This window comes from Cucumis melo, chromosome 8, assembly GCF_025177605.1.
Source record: "Cucumis melo cultivar AY chromosome 8, USDA_Cmelo_AY_1.0, whole genome shotgun sequence".
NCBI classification, from domain to species: Eukaryota; Viridiplantae; Streptophyta; class Magnoliopsida; order Cucurbitales; family Cucurbitaceae; genus Cucumis; species Cucumis melo.
This window is the reverse complement of record NC_066864.1, coordinates 10,487,172-10,509,644: the sequence shown is the minus strand read 5'-3', so window position 1 is coordinate 10,509,644 and position 22,473 is coordinate 10,487,172.

The window sequence follows — 22,473 nt, the reverse complement described above, 5'->3', positions numbered from 1 at the left end:
AGTAATGTTCATTTATGGATTTTATGGTGAAAATTCCATAAATACATAAAATTTCTCAAAATTTAAAAATTAATTAGTAAATTATTTTAAACAAAGTATATCTAACAATTTAATATTTTAGAATGGGACTGAGTAGTGTTTTCTTTGGAATTCACTAATTCTTTAGATACATGAAATTTTCTATTAAAAGGCTATGATGGAGAGAAAAATATCAAAGTTTGATATATTAATATTCTTGAGGTAAATAAAAAATCTTTTTAAATAAAAATTAAATTCTATTTTTCTATTGGCTCTCATGCCACCCATATAATCATCAATTCATGCTTAGTTTTTTTCTTAGATATGAATTGATAACCATGGGACATTTAAAAAATATCAAATAAAAAACTTTGTTTTGTGAACTTCTTTAATTTAGTTTAAAAGATAAATTTTGGTAATCATTTTTATGAGTGTTGTAGGGTGCTAATACCTTCTCTACACACAACTAACTCCCGAACCTTAAATCTGAATTTATGTAGACCAATTTTTTTTTGTGACCAATCACACCTTAATATGATTGGTGGCGACTCCAAACCTTTTAAATATTAAAGATTAAATAAATGATTGGGGATGTCGGACGCTCCGCGTCGCGATCACGTCACGACACACACGTAGAATTTGATTCTTAAACGATTAAATATACATTTTAACTAAAAAACTATGCCAATTTAAATTACAAAGATATTTACTTAATTCTGTACATTCTAATGTACATACATTATTCCCTACCATACACATACAATATTTATACAATATACATTATTTCATAATGTACACGTAAAAAATTTATACAATATACAATTTTTACATACAATATACAATATACAATTTATACATACAATATACACTTTATACATACAATCTAATATATATTGTTTAGAAACAAAAAAAGAATAAAATACATTTTTTTTACCGGTAGAGACGACAAACCAAATAGACGACGACACGAGGATGGTGGGTGGCAGTCGGTGACGGCGGTGGACACAGAAGCACGAACGGCGGCGAGCTCTTCGATCGATCTTCTTCTATCTTTTCTTTCTTTCTCTTCTCCCTTTTCTCTTTTCTTCTAGAAGTGTGTCTGTGTTCTATGAATGTAGAACTAAATTGAGAGGGGATTTCCCAATGCAGCTCGAAAACATCGAGAGAACCCCTAACTAGCGACGCCGTCACTTATGGCTCGTCGATTCTCCATAAACGACCAACGCAGTCACTTATGGCGTCATGAGAAGCTTTTCAAAAGCAGTCAAAACATCACACATTTCATGATATTACCTACGCCACGTCGGTAGAGTTGCGACCTTTCACGACGCCAAGCAATTTGGCGCTATAATGTGATTATCAGAATATTTTAAATATATAACCTTTACCGGTACGGTCAAAGCAACGTCGGCAAAAGATCGACCTCTCAGGACGCACTACATGAAAAATCGGTAGCTATTGAGGAAACGGCGATGCATACATGCATGACATCGTAAAAAGTCTTTATTATTATTTCAACTAAACGTTTTCTCGACATCTCCTCGCTCGACGTCATGGAAGTCTCACCTTTTCCGATGTTTATTATGGGATGTCGACATACCTCCCTACTACCGACGGCTTCTTCACGATGTCGCGAATAGGTTCTTCTTACGACGTCTCTTTTTCCGACGCCTCTTTCTGTGTCAGCAGACCTCCGATTTTTTGTAGTGTGTCACAAACGTTCTTTTCAATATGCATTACATCCAATAAGGTAATTCAAAAAAGATACTCACTTCATCTAATTTAGACTCTATTTCTTTTTTTATATCTTTCGGTAATGGATGTTTACTCATCACTTGAAACTCCAAAAAATCTAATTGTTCCAAGATATTATGCCCATTCAATACAATTGGACGAGGACCCACTCGATATTTCCATCATGTAGCTTACCTCTACGCTATACATGATTATCTGGAAGATAACGTCGGTGTCCCATGGAAGCTATTTTTCCTCTTATCTTGAATGATGATTTATCTCTCATGCAGATGAGCCATGTCTGATACTCCATCCAAGTAAGTCACCATACGCTAGAAAGTTATTAATAGTCCACAACAAAGTTGCGTACAACTGAAAAAACTAACCTGTAAGAGAATCATACGTACGAACACCAAGACTGCATAACTCTTTCAGTTCCTCAATCAATGGTTGAAGGTAAACATCAATTTCCCTACCAGGAGATCTTCGATTAGGTATTAGCAAAGACATGAAAAAGTTAGACTCTTTCATGCATTTCCAAGGTGGCAAATTGTAAGGTATTAACACTACAGACCATATATTGTAGACAGTACTGATATGCCCAAATGAATTGAACCCATCAGAAGTTAATCCCAAACGAACGTTTCGTGGATCTAAAGCGAACTCGAGAAATTCATAGTCAAAATGCTTTCATCTCTCTGCATCAGCTGGATGTCTCAACACGTCCTCTGTTTCGACTCATTTATCATTCTGCCATATTATTTCAAACAAGCCCTCTTGAATACAGACAATCTTTGTAATCTCAATATCAAAGAAAAGTATCGCAATAACTTGTGTGAAGTTCTTTTCCCTCTTTTAAGACTAGACTTGTACTGAAGCTCACCATAAGTTAGACAATATTGCAAATCGATAAACTCCTTCCACTACAATACACAATCATACTTACATGCACGAATAGTCTCATATCTCAAGCCCAAGTCACACAATTTTTGTTTCGCTTCATAGAAAGAACTAGGGTAGTAGTATTTCACATTGGAAACACACGTTTTAACAGTTGTAATAACATGTCGAAGGACTTGTTACTTCAATCGTTGAGAACCTTAACATGCAACGTAACCCAAAAACTCAGGGATGAAAATTCTGAACACTCGAGGTATAGCTCATGATGTGTTTGGTTTAATAAGTTCTGAAATATATTCACCGCCCCCTTTTCTACAGCACTATTGAACGACATGTCATTCTCCAAACCTTCCTCCATCGTTTCTTCTTCGTGTTTAACTAGAGCTTGTAAATCATGCAGCATACCCAACAGTTCATTGTCTTTAGAAAATGGATTACTACTAGTTCCTTCAATATGGAAGGGGTCACTGCTAGTTCCTTCATGGAAGGGGTCACTACTAGTTCCTTCATGGAAATGGTCACTACTAGTTCCTTCATCAAATCTTTCTATACCTTTATACAAGTTCACTCGCTCTCTATGATACACCCATTTTATATAGGAGAAGCATATTCCAATCATTATTAAATTGTCTCCACACCCACTAATGAGTCTCAATTTGAGTTTAAACATCTCTTGCATGGACACCTTATCCGTCTGTACTTATCGACATGATACTTCACAACTTCTAAAATTTGGAAAACTTGTTCTCTATATTCAATTGATAACTTATTCCTTTGTTTTATCCAACTAATTACAAGCGTTAGTAGCTACCTAACACTGCGAACAAATTATCTTGCACTAAGCGCAACCATAATTCTAACTAAATAAAGGCTACCTTACTTCTAACAAACAAATCATGTTCACAAATAATAAACTACAGACTACCATAATTGCACGATAGCCATAACACATCAGTAAAAAGTTTCAAATTCATCAATTTCATCAATTTAAAATTATCAATATATCTAAATCTCTCTATAACAATCATAACCACAATTTCAATAATTTAAACCCTAACATATTACAATTTTGAAAATTTCATTTATATATATATATATACATTTTAACTCAAAAACTCAAACAATTTCAATATACAATTTAAATTTAAAAAACATTTACTTATTCATGCAACAAATTTAATAATAAGCATACATACAATATACAATCTACACATACAATATATATACAATCTACAATCTACAAATCACAATCACAATTACAAATATACATATATTTTTTTTAGAAACGAAAAAAAGAAAAAACCAAATACAATATTTTTACCGATAGAGATGACGAACTAAGTGGACGACGATAGGAGGATGGTGGGCGGCAGACGGTGATGGCTACGACGGCAGATAAGAACTCGACGGACGGCGATGACGGTCAACGACAGACATAAGGCAAATGGCTTTCCCTTTTCTCTTTTCTTTATTTTTCTTTTTCTTTTCACTTTTCTATTTTCTTTGTGTTGTGTTTTGTGAACACAGAACTAAAATGATAGAGGTTCTTCCAACGCACCCCAAAAACGTCGTGAGAACCCCTCAATTGTGAGGCCATAATTGACTGCGTCGTTGTTTCTCCATGTAATGCCAACACAGTCACTTATGGCGTTGTGAAAACATTTTCAAAATTCAGTGAAACCGTCACACTTTCTTGCGATGTCACCTACTTCTACGTCAACAAGAAGATCTACCTATCATGAAGTCATGCATTTTGGCATCGTGAAAAGTTTGTCATAATTATTTAAAGGTGCAACCTTTCTCGACGTGGTCAATTCAACGTCCCGTAGATGGACCAACTGCTAACACCATGCATGTACATGGTCAACGCAACATCCCAATTTCTATCAATTTTAATAATATTTTTCATTTTCCCCGAGGTCGTGCTCTTCTATGACGACCGTTATTAAGACAACGATGACACATGCATAACGTCGTGAAAAATATATATTATTATTTAAATGAAATATTTCCACAACATTTCCATGGACGACATCGTGGAAGGTTTATGCTCTTTTGACGTCTATATAGCTTTCCAATGTCGACGCCTCCTTTACTATGTTGTGAAAAGGGTCTTATTAGGACATTGTTTCTCTTGACACCTATTTCGACGTCGGGATAACTCTGATTTCTTATAGTACTAGAGTCAATCAAAGAGAAACCTATAGAGTTTTAGAGATCTACATTGCAATGGTTATCATATTGAGATTGATAGAAAGAATGGGATAGGGTTTCTTTATATTATATCTACTATGCCAAATGAAATGTATATTACAAAAATTATTTGCTTTATGTCACGCCTCCACCCGAAACACGTCCTCTTTGAACTGAGTGTGAACATGACTTAGGCGAACCGACATTTTGAGGTGAAAGGCTAGAACTTGGCACTCATGCTAGTGAAAGCTTCTATTATGCGGTAGGACAATAGGCAATATAAAAATAGTAATTCTTTTATTAACAATCTTGCTAAACACAAGCTTACAACTTGCAATTCAAAGGATTAACAAACTTAAGCTAACTACTACTATGCAACACTTCTTTGCTTAACCTAGGCGGGGGAAACTTAAAACCTAAACTAATAGCTTAGTGAGTGACAATGATTTAGAAATACGTTCGAGAAAAATAATTACATACAGTAAAAGCTTTCTTATTTTCAAAAACATCTTAACGCCTCATTACGCATTAAACAACACAATAGTCATATTAGACTCTACTTGTTCCTAATACCTGGATGTTGAACTTCCTAAACGCAAGAACTACGGTGATGATTACAACTTCACCATCAACATCCTTATGGACCCTCATTTAATACCAATTGCTTCGGCAATTGACTTGAACCGGACCTCTCAACACATTCAGCCATCCTTCTAACAAGTGCACCACTCATCAGATGGCAGCCTTTATTCTTATGTACTCATAATATCTAACTTCTGATTAGGAAGAAGACTAATGGTTTTGTATACATAGAAGCATCGGAACAATACAACTTCATATACATAGACATACTTTAAATTGGTCTTGTTATTTTTTATGTATATATGAGATTACAACATGAGCATATCTAATAACATGACAATATAAAAACATGACTTTAGTGGCAAAAGCATTTTTCAAAAGCGTGTTTTTCTTTTGAAGAGTCAGTCACTAAGTTGAGCCTTTTTTTTCCCTTTCTCCTTCTTATCGCCAAATTCTTCTTCCCTCTTGTTGTCTGATCCTATAATGAAGCTTTACCTTTTACTCCTATAATAGAACTTCCTCTTATCTAAACACTTAAATTAATCCATCTTCAAATCTATTTATACTCCCCTCAAATCAGCATAGTCATTATCACACTTCTTGCTCCTACTTAGTACATTATACATATTAGTTTAGTATTCTTCTTAAACCATGTTTAACTTTAAAAATTCATAACTTAAAATCCAAAACATAAATCAAGAAAGTTTCTTCTACAAACTTGTTTCTCATACTTTGAACTACATTACCTCAAAATTTCAACTTCTAATTCAAAGTAATGAGTTTTATAGCTTCTTGATACTCAACACTGCTCAACTTCACTTGAAAATTTATTTTCAAGGCTTTCCTTTAACAATTGAAAGTTTTCTCCACGTCCTCTTTGTCAAGAAACCTAACCCTTCTAATTAGACTCATTCTAAAATCACTTGAAATGCACAAGTGAAATGTGAGAATTTCCTCCTCAAAAGTTACCTTATGTATTGGTTCTTGCATGGTTGTTTTAAGAACCTCTTGCTTGCCCTTTTTCTTAATTCATTGCACGCCTAGACATTTGTATTCAACTTCCAATAGCAATACTAAAATGTCTCAACATCACTTGGTCATTTGGCATTTAAACTCACCTTGCTTAGCCTATCAACATAGCTCAGTTGACTTACTTACGTGGGTGTCAATGTATCATGTCGCCTAGCCTTGGCATACATCACAATGCATAGCTTTTTCCTAAGCCAATGGTGTCTATAAGCCTTGTACAACACCCATGTTGCATAGCTTATACCTTGACACACACACTATGCCACCCACTTTGTAACATTAAGATAATTTTGGAGCTAATTATCTTAATTTTGTTTAATTAGATTTAATTTATTGCGTGTTATTTTGAATTCATTTAATGAGAATTATTTGATTTTGTGGAAATTGAAATTAATTAAATATTTTTTAGATGAATATTTAATTAATTAGAGGTTTTGGCATGTGGTGTTTGTTGAGATTTTAATTAAATGGTAGGTTAAGAGGATTAAGTAAAGTTGTGGATTTTTAGTGTTATTGAAGTTGAATTAAATTAAATAATTATGGATGTTATTTAATTAAATTGTAGAATGAAAAGTTTGTTGGAGATTTGATAATTATATGTATATGTGGAAATATATATATATATATATATATATATATATATATAATTAATATGCGAAAGGAAAAGATAATTATATTTGTTGAAATATAATTATTTAAAGAAAAGATAATTGTATTTTGGAGAAAAAATATTTGTTAAGGGACAAAAAGGAAAATAATTATATTTTGGGAAAATATAATTATTTGTAAAAGGATAATTAGTTTGGAGAAAGATAAATAATAATTAATTATTGTGGAAGATAATTAATTATTTTGGAGAAAGATAAATATTGATTGTGGATAGAAGTTGCTATGATTGGGTAAATAAGGAAAGAGAAGGAATTAGATTTATTTAAAAGAAAAATTGATAATTATATATTGAAATATAATTATTAAAAAAAAGGAATGTAACATTCCAAATCTTTAAGGAGTTTTTATTAATTATGTTAAATTATTTGGGTGTTATATTAAGGATTTGAGCCAAAAATTTCATGGTTGAGTTAAGATAATTCATGTTGGAATTTTATGAGTGATTTATTGGAAAAGATTAGATTGATTAAAAAGAAATAAGGATTGAAGTTAATTTGAGATTTTGGAGGGAAAAGTTGATTTTGGTGGAATTAGATTTAATTGAGCATATATATATGAATATATATATTTAATTAATAATTTGGATTTTTTTGTGGAATATGATATTAATTATTTGGTTTTGTATAAATAATTAATATGGAAAAGTGAAGTTAATTATGTGACGGAATATAATTATATTTATTTGAAAAAGAAGATAATCCATGAGGAGAGAGATGATTGATTTGATTGGACGAGAAAAAATATATTTATTTAGAAGAGAGAATGATGGTTTAAATAAATATATATGTTTATTATAGATTTTGGTGAAAAAAAAAACAATAATAAGGGGTCTTTTCAAAAATATAAAAAAACCGTAAAATATTTACACTTTATAAAACAATTCCAAAAATGGAAAAAACCTAGAGACCCACTATGTAAAATACCAAAAATTTCCCATCAACCACGCCGTCAACAACGCACGCGTAATATATTTGCGATTGTTTAGATTTGGTTATCGTTTGATATGCGATTGTTTAGATATGGCTACAATTTATAAGCGATCGTTTAGATATGCCTACAATTTATACGCGATCGTTTAGATATGCCTACAACTTATACTTCATCGTTTAGAAATGATTTTTTTTTTCAAAAATTTGGTATAGGATTTTTTTAATTCTTTTGGTACACGATTGTTTAGATTTCTTTATACGATCGTTTACTTTTTTTACATGATCATTTACTTTTTTTTACTTGATCATTTACATTTGGCTATTCCAATTCAAATGATTTTTTTTCAAGATTCTTTATACACGATTTTTTTATTTTTTTACACGATCGTTTACTTTTTTTAAATGATCATTTGCATTGGCTACTCCAATCTAAATAATTTTTTTTCAAGATTCTTTATACACAATCTTTTATTTTATTTTTTTACACGATCGTTTACATTTGACTACTTTTTTCAAGATTCTTTATACATAATCTTTTATTTTTTTTTACACGATCGTTTACTTTTTTTACACGATAGTTTACATTTCGCTACTCCGATCTAAATAATTTTTTTCCAAGATTCTTTATAGACAATCTTTTAGATTTTGCTATTTTTGTACATAACGTAAAAAAAAAAAAGAAAAGAAGATAGATGATGGAAAGAAATCGCAGCAAAAAAAAAAAGAAAAAGAAGAAAAACGATGGAAAGATTAAACGACGTAAATAAAGAATTGAAAAATAAGAAATATGCTAAAAAGAAATTGCAGAAAAAAAAAAGGAAAGAAAACAGGCGAAATCGCACAAGGAAGACGATGAAAGAAATAGCAAGAGGAAGACGAATCGTGAGAAAGAAAAGAAAGATGGAAGGGCAAACCTGGAATATTTAAAAATTGGCTTTGTTATACGAGGCGTAAATACTTTGGTGTTTTGTTACATTTACAAGAGTTTTCCTAATAATAAAAAAGTATTATTATTATTATTAATGGTTATAAATGTTTAAGATTTTGTGCATTTAAGGAATTTATTGAATAAAGATAATGGGAATAAATATATATATATATATATTAGATAAAAAGATATGTATATTTTGATATTATATATATATATATATATCCTAAAAGGAAAAGAAAATAATAATAATAAATATTATTGATATATTTTGGTCTATAAATACCATTGGAATGCTTAAGTTGAAAATAAAAGGAAGAAGAAAAAGGTTTTATCTTCTTTACTAAGATAACCCTCTACTGCTGGCGCCTCACCAATTTTAGTTATGATTGGTCCCTTTGGCAAAGCTTGAAGATTTTAAGTGATAAATTTTTTCATGAAGGATAAGAGAATTTTTCAACTTCCATTGAAGTAACCTTCATAAGCTAAGGTAATTAAATTAATAATTTATTAATTTAATTTTGGTTCTAATTGAGGTTTCTTTAAAGGTTCAATTGGCTAATTTTTAAAGATTTAAATCTTAGATTTTTCCCAATCAAGATTGAATTGGTTTCAACCCCATTTTTTAAAAGTTAATTAATTTGGTAGAATTTTTGAATGATAGCAAATTGCTAATTTCATTAATTAAGATACTAAAATTTTCTTTTATGATTAGGATCAAATTAATTAGAGAATTTTTTACTGTCAGCTAGGGAGTACCTTTTTTGGCTAAAATCTCCAGGTAAGAGATTCTCCTGCTAAACCTTCAAACTGAAGTTAAGAGCTTGCATGTAATTTTCTATTATGCATTGATGTAGCTAAGATCACTAGTACAAATTTGGGTTTTAACGACACTACAAATCAAAACATTGTGTCGTTAAAAATAAAAAAGGGGTAAGGTAGAAGTAAAATGTGTCGTTAAAAATAGAAGTGACACACTATTTCTTGACACAATTCTATTGTTACAATTTAATTTTTTTGACACATTTAAAGTGTCGTTAATTAACGACAAATTCTTTGTGTCATTAAATAAAATTTAAAATAAAGAAAACCAAAAATTTTAAAAATTTCAATTCCCTCTTCGCGCGACATTCAAAAAGAGTTTTACAATTAACTCAATCTTTTCTCTCTCTCCCTACAAAAAAACGGGAAACAACGTAACTCATCTCCAAATCTAAGAGACTGTCGTCAAACCCACTAATCTCACACCGTCGGACAAGCAAACATTATCTAAGAGACTGCCGTCGAACCCATCAATCTAAGAGACTACCGTCAAAGAATCTTGGCTGCTCCGATTTCTCTTCTCCCTCGGCTACTAGAAAAATGGGTTTTAATGACCCTACTAATCAAGGTATTGTGTCGTTGAAAATAAAAAAGATGGGGTGAGGTACAATTGTGTTATTGAAAATTATTTATTAACACAATTTAATTTTTCTTGACACATTTAAAACCTCGTTAATTATCAAAAAAATCATTGACATTCAAGGTCGTGAGTTTGAATCCCAGCCGAGCGTATTCCTTTGTTTCCCATTTTCGTAGGACTTCACGCCTACACCTTTTCCACTCTTCAGCTAATCTATGCATGTCACATGTCGTCTTCTCCTCATGCGAGCGCCTTTGATGTTGTGTATTCGAATCTCATAGCCTGCAAATCATTTTTTCTCACATATTTGCAGTGGCAATCTTGTAAATATATAACAACTTTCCGAAAATCCTCTCCTTTCTGTCAAATTGAGCGCGCGCCTGGTCCTAAAGTTATGAATTCGAAACCCATGGAGCGGTTATTTTCATTTCTTTTCTATATATAACTCATTTTTCTGTAAATCTTAATCAATTTTCAGTTATATTTGATCCATTCATAAATCCAACTTCAATTTTCACCCAAATTCTCTTTAAATATTATTTTTTCAAAACTCTCCCATCTCATTTTGTCATTTTTTCTCTAAAAAATATTCCATCAATCTTTTATTCCAATAGAGGGGTAATCTTCTAAGGGGTAAGAGGATCGTGGGCATTCAATTTATTTGAGAGTTTCTTCCATTTTTCTTCTAATTTAGCATGTTGATTCTTTAATTTTTGTTCAAGAACGAAGTCAATTTCATGTGATCTCTATGAAACAATCTTTTAATTTACTCTTGATTGTTTAATTAGTATGCAAGATACATTTTGTATAGAAAATTAAAGTGCAAAATTCAATTGATTATCTTTGTCTACAAGAAATATTTTTTGATTCAATGGAGGGGTAATCTTCTAAGAACATTATTTTGTAGATACAACATTTTATCCTTTATTTATTATTTTATTTTATTTATTTTACTTTATTTTTATTTTATTTTGAAAGTTGGATTTGAATTTGAATTTAACTTTTTCTTTTTTAAACAAAAAAAAAAAAGAATATGAGTCTCTTCCCTATTTTTCCTCGACTCACCCAATTTTCTCTCCCTCTCCCACCTTCTCCACTATCTTCCCTATTTTCCCTCAACTCACCCAATTTTCTCTCCATACCCACCTTCTCCACTCTCCTCCCTATTTTCCCTAAACTAACCCAATTTTCTCTCTTACTCCACCTTCTCCACTATAAAAATAAAGGAGGATATTTTTATGGAGGGTACGTTTGAGATCAATTGGAAGGGTTAAAAAAAGCTAAGCAAACTATTTTGTCAAAGGTATTTTTTTTTAATTTTCTCTCTTTCCCTTCACTTTTGAGGGTTGAAAAAAGTAAAACTATTCTGTCAAATTGGTCTTCAAATGTTTTTTTTTTTAAAATTTCCTCCATTTCATTTCCCTTCTGAGAGTGTGATCAATTATAAGGATGTAGTTTTTTAAATTTGTTTTTGTTGTAATTTCGTTAATTAATTTTAAGGGGACTTTAATTTTGTTAGGGTTAGGCCAATTAGGTTTACTGTGCTTTTATTGTTACTTCAAATTTAGGCCATTTGGGTTTACTGTGTTTGCTTTTATTGTTAGTTCAAATTTAAGTCAATTGAATTTATTGTTTTTTAGGTCAATTAATTTCAATGTGCTTCGAATTTGTTAGATTTAGGTTATTTGAGCTTATAATTTTGTTAGATTTAGGTCAATTGAATTTATGGTTGCTTCAAATTTAATAGATTTAGGCCAATTGATTCAAATTTGTTAGATTTAGGCCATTTTATTCTATATTCTTTAAATTTGTTATGTTTAAGCCAATTGATTTAATTTGGCTATTGTCAATTGATTAGACTTGTTTAAGCCAATTGATTTAATTTGTCTATTATCAAAAAAGACAAAATACTTTGTTAGGTTTGATATTTATTTCATATTATTTCTCAACTTGTATATTATATTAGATATATTATTTTATATTATATTCGATATATTATTTTATATTATATCCGATATTATTATTTTATATTATTTTCAATATATTATTTTATATTATTTCCAATATATTTATTCTCAATCTGTATATTATTTCCAATATAGTATTTCTCAACCTGTCTATTATATTATTTCGTCAACTATATTATTTGCCAAATCATTTGCCAACCTTTATTATTTTCCAACCTATATTTGTCATATTTCACATTGTTTTGCTATTATTATTATTATTATTATTATTATTATTATTATTATTATTATTATTATTATTATTATTATTATTTATTTATTTATTTATTTTTCAATTTCTATAATTGCAAAATGTATGAAAAATTTATTTATTTATTGCCATATGGGTATAAAAATTTGAGACGGAAAGGAATAATGTTCATTTATGGATTTTATGGTTCTTGGCTTGCAACTAGTATATTTACATTTTTCAATTAGTAAAAAAATTTCATTTTTCCTCACTTAGATGACTTTTTTTGCTTTTTCGAACTTCTGCCAATCTATGAAGTATCATGCTATGTAAGTTTAATTATCATCTAATTTTAACATTACGAATAGTGATAGACTAAATTAAAAACTATAAGAGAATAAGATACAAAACTAGGACTTCTCAATTTAAGCCATTAAAGATTTACTTATGTGTTGAATGTCAATGATGATGTTTTCTTGTTTTATGGTTCCCAGGAAAAAAGAAGAATTATTTAGATCAATATATTGTGTACTCGATTTTTTGGGTTGAATTTGATAGAAGAGGCACTACAAGAGATCTTTGATAGCAACACTTGCCAATCTTCATGGTAAGAAAGTTTTGAAACAAACTTATTTTGCAACTGGATTTTATATATTATTTGGATTTTTGGAGTATGTAAAATTTTAAAGTGTTTGTTATTTGTTACATTGTTTGTTGTTTTCTCATAACACTGGTTGCAACTTTTGTTCTTGGAATAACTTGAAAATGATGTTAACTTAATTTATTATGAACTCTGTTAGGAATCAAATAATAAGTTAATATATTGCATATGAAACAATAATTGTATAACTTTCGTAGTTTGCTATTCATTATTAGGGCTTCCGAACTTACAAGAAAGAAGAAGCCTCTGTGGAGGGTAATCAAGATATGGGGGTGGAGATTTAGTAAAAGAAAAAGGTAAGCGTGCTTTATGTTTTGTAAGGTAACTTAACTATTTTATTTTAGGAATCATGTTAACGTGTACTTAGGAATGTTGCTTTGACTATCCTGCAGTGGTAGCCATTGAAAATCTATTTTGTGCGATCCGCTTAGACATATGTTTTAGGAATCATGTTGAAACGTACTTAGGAACTTGATACTTTGTTGGTGTTAATTATTCTGCAGTTATGGTAGTCATTGAAAAGCTATTTTTTCAATCCGCTTAGACATATGTTATAGGAATCATGTTGTTTTGTATTTACTTTGGAGGAGGGGGGCTAATGGTAAGTTTATGCTAAGTTTCAACTTGATGCAAACTAGAACATTGCTTGATCTGTAAAGATTGAATCAAAATTTACATTTGCAACATTTATATACAATGCTTATGCCTATGCTTATGTAGTTTTTTTTAAAATATTTTGCATTCTTTATGGGTCTTTTATTAAAAATCTTGGTTGTATGAACTTTGGACGCTTATTTTGAAAAGTTTATTGGTCTGCTTATTAAGAAGGTGATTTTTGTTTAACATGTACTTAATGTTTATGCTTATGTTTATGCATTTTCTGTAATGAATGTAGGCTAAGGTTCATTTTCTTCAAATTTGTAGGTAGTTGAAGAATCCATGGACCAATGTATCGATCAAGCTCTCATTTATGCGTCAGTTTGATTAGATTAGGTCACACATACATGTAATATTACAGTAAATTTATATTTTAGATTATTGTAAAATCTTTACCGATAATGTAAGTTATATTTTTTTATTATCAATATAAATATCTTTCCAAACATATGTGGGTAATGCTGAAATTTAGTATTTCATTTTTTTGAAAGAAGAAATATATGACAGAAAAATATGTGTTGCGAAAATGAAGAATAACGAGACCAAACATGTGTCGACATATAAGCCTTTATTAAACATAAATTTATTGACAACATATTTGTGTCAATTTAGTGTCGTTAAAGCACATTTCTTGACAACAATTTTGTGTAACGAAATATTTACAACGACAATATATTAGTATCGAGTTATATTGAAAGGTGACACACTTAAAGCGTCGTTATAAAAGTATTAATGATAATATATTGGTGTCGAGTGATAGATAACGGTGACACATTTAAATTGTCAATGTAATAGTATTAATGACAATATATTTGTGTCGAGTGACAGATTACGGTGACACATTTAAAGTGTCAATGTAAGGGTATTAATGACAATATATTTGTGTCAAGGTACAGATAACTGGACATATTTAAAGCGTCAATATAAGGTTATTAATGACAATAAATTTGTGTCGAGTAATAGATAAAGGTGACACATTTAAAACGTCAATCTAAGAGTATTAATGACAATATATTAGTGTCAAGGTATAGACAACGGTGACAGATGATTTGCGTCAATATAAGGGTATTGATGACAACATATTGGTGTCGAGTTATAGATAACAGTGTCATATTTATTGCGTCAAGGTAAAGGTATTAATGACACAATTGTGATGTCATCTAAGCATATTTAATAACACGTTTTTCAAAGTGTCGTTAAATAGCCTTTCTCGACAGTGGCTTCAATGACGCAAAAATTGTATCATTGAAAGTCTTTATGACGCAAAACTTGCGTCGTTAAAACCCATATTTGTAGTAGTGGATGCATATTGTGTTGATGTTGATGATTGATGATGATGACTGATATTATGTTTATAACAGGTAGTATGTTAATGATGATGATTGATTTACGTTGATGATGATGCATGATTTATTAATCACATGATTAAGGACATTAAGATTAATATTCATGTCATGTTTATGATGTTTATGATATGCTACATGTTATGGATGGGTGTTCTGTTAACTTTGTCTATTAGAGTCATACCCACATGGTTGTCCCTCGGGATCACTACCTTTTTATGACTGTGTAGTCCGATGCGATCACCAGTCGAGTATGAGATGATATGTATATGAGTAACTCGACGGGGTCACTTACAGCCCGATTGTCTTAGTGTTTCCTCTAGGTGTTCCTTTGGGTTCAGCAAAGACCAAAGATGTTCCTATGGGATTACAGATTGCACGTGTTCGGGAACGTGCCAGTTTAGGCGTACTACTCTACAGGACTCTAATGGGAAGTAAACAGACAACTAGCGAGACTAGTAGTTGGTCCCTTTGTAACGCCATAAATTAAGGTAATCTATTTTAATTATCTTAAGTTTAATTTTGACTAATGTTGGAATTATTTCGGGTGTTATATGATTTAAATTGTGGAAACCCCTGATTTGTAGAAATTAGAATTAATTAAATACTTTGGAAAAATATCTAATTAATTGAATTTTGGAATTAATGATTGATTTGGTTTGTTTATAAGTAGTTTGTGTTGGAAGATTTGTATTTGAAAGAAATTTGATTAATTATATATGATTATATAATTAATTAAAATTTAAAGATAAAATAATTATGAAAATAATGTAATTATTTAAGGTTATATATTATTTTTGGAAAGAAAAATGGTGATTTGATTGGAGAGAGAGGGAGATTTGAGTTTAAAAAAGTAGATTTGATGGGTTTAAATGAAGAGAGAGATTGAGTTGTTTGGAATAAAATAAGGAAAGATAAAAGAAAAGTAATAATAAATTATTATTTCATTAAATATCCCCTTGGAAAGCGTGAGATGTTACTATTCATCTTCTTCATTTGGAACCCTAACCCCCACAAAGGAAACCTTAGCCACCCTTGCTCCGCCGCGTCACCACCCTCTCCGATCACCACTATGAGCCTTTAGCCGCAAACGCTCGAGTTTCCTCGCTCGAGCCGAGCCGATCTTCTTTTGCAGCCAGTCGTTATGCCACGTGGTCATCGTCCAGGAGCCATTGACGAGCCTCATCGCACAGTCATGCACCGTCGACCAAAGCCCAGCCGTTAGATCGCCCACCATTTAAGTCGTCCTGTCAGTCGTCGCCTGGTTCCATCGTAGCCACCTTGTCAGCCATCCGTCTCCATCTCCGCTCGATAGCCAGTCGCCCTCCACCACGTCGTATCGTCAAGCAACAACCATCGAAGAACAGTCAGCGATCGTCGTCATCGAAGTTAGCCAACCCGAGTCGCATGCAACTCTAGCCGAGTTGCCCCTACGTATACGAGTTGCCCTATGCGTGTGAGCCACCAACCTGAGCCGTACGTAACTCCAACCGAGCTACCCCTACTCGTGCGAGCCATCCTGTGCATGTGAGCCACCTACCTGAGCCGTTTTCCCTGCCTTAGTCGAGCCGATTCCTATCTTCCAAGCCATTTAAGCCGCCAAGCTTGATTTCTGCCCCTTTTCACCTTTTTTATTTTTGTAAGTTTGATTTGGGTTTGGTTTAATGCTTAACAAGAGTAATTTTTTGACCCTAAAGAACTAAATTTTGGATTATTTAGTTAGATTTTATTTGGAACTTTAAGCTATGGATTTTTTCCAACCAAGGATAAGTCAGATTTAACATCAACTTTGGGTAAGTTGAAATAATTGAACTTTTGGGTCTTTAAGCAACCAATAAATTTATTTTCTTAGTATTTTACCCTTAATGTTTAGGATATTTCTTAGGAAGCTTGACCTAACTTTCAGGATTTTATCTCTTTGGATTAAGCTAATTTCCAAGTAAGATATTCTCCTACTAGACCTTCAAATTGAAGTAAGAGCTTGCATGTAATTTTTCGTTATGCTTTGTTGTAGCTGAGATGCATAATGAGTTTATGTTATGATAACTGATAATTAGGACAGAGTTTATGTTTATGTTGACTGTTAGTTATGACATGGTACGGTGATGATAATCGTGTGTGATGATGTTGATGTTCATGCATGCATTATTAATCTCATGGTTAAGACTGCTACAGTTAATATTCATGTCATGCTTATGATGTTATGTTATGCTGCATGCTTTATGATAGAGTGTACTGTTAGCTTTTTCTATTAGAGTCATATCCACATGAGTGTCCCTCAGGATCACCACCTTTTTATGACTGTGTAGTCCGACGGAATCACCAGCCCAGTATGAGATGATATGTTTACGAGTGGCTCGACGAGGTGTAACGCTCCGAAAATTTAAGGTAAAATTTACCTCGTTTTATGTAAAGTGCAAGTTGATATAATAATAATATAATATTAATTATATTATTATTATTAATATTTATTTTATTTGTTATAATATTAATATTATAATTATTATTATTAATTAATATTATAGAAATATTATTATTTCTAAAACAATAAACATTATTATTACATAATAATAAATTTTTATTTATTTAATATTAATATTATTAATATATTATTATTATTACTTTATTATTATTATTATTATTTATATTTAATATATATATTATTATTTAATTTAAATATTAATATTATATAATTATTAAGAATTATATATATATATATAATAATTTTTTTTTTTTTTTTAAAAAAAAAACCCTAATTCGCGCCACCCCCCCCCCAAATTTTCTTCTTCTCTTCTGTTTCTTCCTCTCCACCGCGCGCCGCCGATCCATTTTCTCTTCTTCCTCCATCCTTCGCCCGACCACCGCCGCCGCTTCTTCTTCTTCTTCGTCCGTCGTCTCCGTCTCCGAAGAACGAACAGCCGCCGCGACCTCAGCTCTTCTTCTCCTTCTTCTCCGGTGAACCCGAGCCCGCAATCGCAGCCGTGAAGCTTAACGGATCTCCGTTTCGCACCCAGCCAACGCCGCCGCCGCCTGTCCATTTGTTTCCACCGTCGGACGCCTCCCAGCGTCGTTTCGCCACCGCCGCCGTCGCCGGAAGAGAGAAAGCCCTCCAAAAACCGTGTTGCCGTTTCGCGCTGCAAAGACCCGACCCGGTTCCAAGCTGACCCGACCCGAAACCGCTTCCAGCCGAGCCGAGCGAGCCGAGTGAGCCGAGCCGAGCGAGTCGAGCGAGCCGAGCCGCGAGCCGAGTGAGCCGAGCCGCGAGCCGAGTGAGCTGAGCCGCGAGCCGAACCGAGCCGAGCCGAGCCGAACCGAGCCGAGCCGAGCCGAGAACCAAGCCGAGCCGAACCGAGCCGAGCCGAGCCGAGAACCAAGCCGAGCCGAGCCGAGCCGAGCCGAGCCGAGTAAGCCGAGTCGAGCCGAGCCGAGCCGAGTCCAAGCCGAGCCGAGCCGAGCCACCTAAGCCTTCCTTCCTCCACTTCGGTTCACGGTGAGTTTTCGGTAAGGATTGTTTTGATGAATTCCCTAATGTTACCTCGTCCGATTCGAGTTTGAATGTTGGATTAAGATATGGCCCTACTTTTCTCCCTTGAAGGTAGTAAGGAGTTGACGCTTAAGTTCTCGGGTCCCGCGGCAGGCTTGTTTGGAGGTAGTCCTCCTTTCCTTGGGTAAGTCAACGGGTGTCGTTTCCGACCTTTTAAAGCGACTTCTACTAGAGTCATCAACTAAAACCCTTGTGTTATCGTTCAGGTTGATCCGTTGAGCGTGGATTCGATCGAGGGGCATAACCGAGTATCAGGTAAGGGTTTTCCTACTACTGGACCCCGAATCCAGACTGGAAACGTAGTAATCCACAGGGGATTACACGTTAGTGACTGTACTGAATAACTGTATGCGTGTTGACTGTCAAGTACTGTTATTATATTTGTCTGATGTAAATATACTATGACTGTGAGTTGTGGATTGAGATTTTATGTTAATGGACCTTGAAGTTACGGTTTAGTATGTAGTAATACACTGGTCTGGATGTGGTTCATGGAATTTGGACGGGGATGGACAGTGAGTCCGGTTTTGGTTGGTTAGTCGATTGGACCTAGGCTTTTCCCTATTGGTGTGCGAATCGGTAATGCATATAGCAACTGAGGGTGTAGATGTTTAAACCTATACTATCTGACTGACAAAGCCTATGGCGGGACTGTGATATGAATGCCGTTGGAATGTGACTGATGTAAACAGTTTAGTTTGGACTGAGGGGTAACGGTTAGCTTCATCTATGGGGTAGTGTGCCTTACAGATATGTGCGTCCTTCGGGAGCACTAGACTGATATGTGCGTCCTTCGGGAGCACCAGACTGATATGTGCATCCTTCGGGAGCACCAGACTGATAAGTGCGTCCTTCGGGAGCAGGAGCACTAGACTGATATGTGCGTCCTTCGGGAGCACTAGACTGATATGTGCATCCTTCGGGAGCACTAGACTGATATGTGCATCCTTCGGGAGCACTAGACTGTTATGTAGGGTACCCCCAAATAGGAAGTTAACTGTTGTCCCCTAACGGGCCCAGTAGTGGGTCCCTTACTGGGTATGTTTATACTCACCCTTTCTCTTCTTTAACTTTTCAGGTAGGGGTACAGCGAGGGGCAGACCGACGAGAGGCAGGAAGGATGCGTGAAGGCCATATGGACGCGTCTGGTTTTCTTATCGCTTCCGCTATGTATTTTGCCAGAATATTTTGACTTGTGATTTTGAACTGGTGACTTGATATTTTATTTTGCGACTTTTTGATTATTTAAAATAGGGCCCGAAACTGTCTTTTGTAAGATTTTTAATGTTTTAATGAATCGTAACTGGTCCGTTTTAAACTTTATGTGGAATGGTCGAGTTTTGGATGTTTGGTAGTGACCTCAGCTTAGTCCGGAAAGTTGGGTCGTTACAGTTGGTATCAGAGCCTAAGTTTTAGGTTCTGTAGACTGACTTATAATGTGAGTCTGTGTTTTGTGTCCTTATGGCTGAAACGATCCTTGCCGCTCGTCAGGTACGCTCTCATGAAAGTATATGTATAACTCTACATGCATTACCTTACCTAAGTTAAAATGCAAATTCAATTACCATTTATGACTAAAAGGAATCGTTGGTGGTTGTTAGGGAAATGCCACCAAGGAGGGGTGCACGTAGGGGTGGCCGAGGAGGCCGAGGAAGGGGAGCAGGACGCGTTCAGCCTGAGGTGCAGCCTGTAGCCCAAGCCCCTGACCCGGCTGCGCCAGTTACTCATGCGGACCTAGCCGCCATGGAGCAGAGGTTTAGAGATATGATTATGCAGATGCGGGAGCAGCAGAAGCCTGTCTCGCCAACTCCGGCGCCAGCTCCAGCGCCAGCTCCAGCGCCAGCTCCAGCACTAGTTCCTGCTCCAGCTCCGGTACCAGTTGCACCCCAGTTTGTGCCGGATCAGTTGTCAGCAGAGGCTAAGCATCTGAGGGATTTCAGGAAGTATAATCCCACGACGTTCGATGGGTCCTTGGAGGACCCCACCAGGGCTCAGATGTGGTTATCTTCCTTGGAGACCATATTCCGTTACATGAAGTGCCCTGAGGATCAGAAGGTTCAGTGTGCTAGATTTATGTTGACTGACAGAGGTACTGCATGGTGGGAGACTACAGAGAGAATGCTAGGTGGTGATGTGAGTCAGATCACGTGGCAGCAGTTCAAGGAGAGTTTCTATGCGAAATTCTTCTCTGCCAGTTTGAGAGATGCCAAGCGGCAGGAGTTCCTGAACCTAGAGCAGGGTGACATGACAGTGGAGCAGTATGATGCGGAGTTTGACATGTTATCCCGCTTCGCTCCCGAGATGATAGCGACTGAGGCGGCCAGAGCTGATAAGTTTGTTAGAGGCCTCCAACTGGACATTCAGGGTTTGGTCCGAGCTTTCAGACCCGCTACTCATGCCGATGCACTGCGCCTGGCAGTGGATCTCAGTTTACAGGAGAGGGCCAACTCGTCTAAGACCGCTGGTAGAGGTTCGACATCGGGACAGAAAAGGAAGGCTGAGCAGCAGCCTGTTCCAGTGCCACAGCGGAATTTCAGACCAGGTGGTGAGTTTCGCAGCTTCCAGCAGAAACCTTTTGAGGCAGGGGAGGCTGCCAGGGTGAAGCCGTTGTGTACCACTTGTGGGAAGCACCATTTGGGCCGTTGCTTATTCGGGACCAGGACCTGCTTTAAGTGCAGGCAAGAGGGTCATACAGCTGATAGATGCCCGTTGAGACTCACGGGGATCGCGCAGAACCAGGGAGCAGGTGCTCCACATCAGGGTAGAGTCTTTGCTACCAACAGGACCGAGGCTGAGAAGGCAGGCACAGTAGTGACAGGTACGCTCCCAGTGTTGGGGCATTACGCCTTAGTTTTGTTTGATTCGGGTTCGTCGCATTCTTTTATCTCTTCCGCATTTGTGTCGCATGCCCGCTTAGAGGTAGAGCTCTTACACCATGTTCTGTCAGTATCTACTCCTTCCGGGGAATGTATGTTGTCGAAAGAAAAGGTGAAGGCATGTCAGATTGAGATAGCAGGCCATGTGATTGAAGTAACGCTGATAGTTCTGGATATGCTAGACTTTGATGTAATCCTGGGTATGGACTGGTTGGCCGCTAACCACGCCAGTATAGATTGTTCACGTAAGGAGGTAACGTTTAACCCTCCCTCGATGGCCAGTTTTAAATTTAAGGGAGGAGGGTCAAAGTCGTTGCCTCAGGTAATCTCAGCCATCAGGGCCAGTAAACTGCTCAGTCAGGGTACTTGGGGTATCTTAGCGAGCGTGGTGGATACTAGAGAGGCCGATGTATCCCTGTCATCAGAACCAGTAGTGAGGGACTACCCGGATGTCTTTCCGGAGGAACTTCCAGGGTTACCTCCGCACAGGGAGGTTGAGTTTGCCATAGAGTTGGAGCCGGGCACGGTTCCTATATCCAGAGCCCCTTACAGAATGGCCCCCGCAGAATTGAAAGAACTGAAGGTACAGTTACAGGAATTGCTTGATAAGGGATTCATTCGATCGAGCGTGTCACCATGGGGTGCGCCAGTCTTATTCGTTAAGAAGAAGGACGGATCGATGCGTCTATGCATTGACTATAGGGAGTTGAATAAGGTAACCGTGAAGAACAGATATCCCTTGCCCAGGATTGACGATCTATTTGACCACTTACAGGGAGCCACAGTGTTCTCTAAGATTGATCTTCGGTCGG